This window comes from Papilio polytes, unplaced genomic scaffold (assembly GCF_000836215.1).
Source record: "Papilio polytes unplaced genomic scaffold, Ppol_1.0 DF822067.1, whole genome shotgun sequence".
Taxonomy (NCBI): domain Eukaryota; kingdom Metazoa; phylum Arthropoda; class Insecta; order Lepidoptera; family Papilionidae; genus Papilio; species Papilio polytes.
In genome coordinates this window covers 6132520-6133807 of record NW_013527137.1, presented here as the reverse complement: position 1 = coordinate 6133807, position 1288 = coordinate 6132520, and the positions used below count along the sequence as shown (strand labels likewise).

At 25.3% G+C, this 1288-nt stretch overlaps 1 protein-coding gene across 1 annotated transcript in view; it reads right to left on the bottom strand.

Moving 5' to 3' along the window:
- LOC106106903 (trehalase-like) overlaps positions 1–1288 on the bottom strand; it is a 13380-nt gene that overhangs the window by 2376 nt on the left and 9716 nt on the right. The gene's annotated exons all lie outside the window — the stretch shown is intronic.

The following is a 1288-nucleotide window of genomic DNA, read 5'->3' as shown; positions in this document are numbered from 1 at the left end:
AGCTTTTACGATTTAAAACTGAATGATAAGAATTAATACATTTTTAAAAGAATTTGGCACACGTCTATTCTGTACGCTTGCTCGACGACGAATTTTCGAAAAAAACGAAACGAAAAAGTTTATAGTATAGAGGATTTTTTTTAGTGTTTAAGTGAAGGTTTAATATCTAATATATATATATATTTCTAATAATAATATATAATTGTAATATTTGTGTTGTAAATAAAATATATAAAAGATATACATATAAGGGAAGTTGGAACTTGAGTCATATGCAGATTTCTTGTATTTTAAGTTTAAAACGCCGTGATTTATATAGCTCTTGTATACTTTTGGATTATAAATATTGTAAGTTTGATATTTTAAAAGTCAGTATGTATCTGTAACATTTGTATTGATATTATGTACGTTTTTTATGTTTATTTAACATGTGGGTGTTCCTGTGAATGTTTGATAAAATGAAATAATTATTTCATGTATTTAATGAATAAATAAATAAATAAATAAATAAATAAATACTGTAACACTAGTTTTTAATAATAATTTAAATAATCTTTACCAGAAACGGTCGTTTAATACCTACATTTTTATATAATTTTTATCGTTGAATCACTTTACATAAGTACTGGCGTCTGGGTAAAAAATGCGAAACCGGTGATACTAGATTTACAAAAAGAAGATTCAATTTGTTAGGGGTCATATCGATTTAATTAGTTAAACCGGAATTTTAAAAACAAGACCAGATATCGAGACCCACTTTATTTTTTATATTATTAATTTTACGTGTCGTTTATTTTTTGTTTGCAATCTACATATTTATTGATAAGTTTCGCAATGTTATTGAGTAAAAAAATTCAAAGGAATTCATTCTGCTGCATTTAGTACTTAAACATTAAGAAATAATTGAAGGAAAATATTGCACTGTAACTAATAACTCAGATTTTAGTCTACTAGAAAACATATTTCTAGAGTAAAGTTTGTTTAATTAAATTAAGTAACGACTATTAACAAAATAAAGATTGTAAACTACAAATATTTATTTCCACGAGGCATTCGGCAAAATTGATGGTCACTCAATGCGGTCAAGGCAAATAGGCAGTGCTAAATATTTTGCAAATGAACGTTAGATATTTTTTTTACAATCAAGCTGCCAAAATTTTCTGCTCACGGTCAATAATGTTCCATTTTTAATAAATCGATTTTTTTTTCAGATCATATCGGAAAATAATTCGAACTATGTATTAAAATATTAATATTGTACATACGTAACACCATTCTCATAATATTG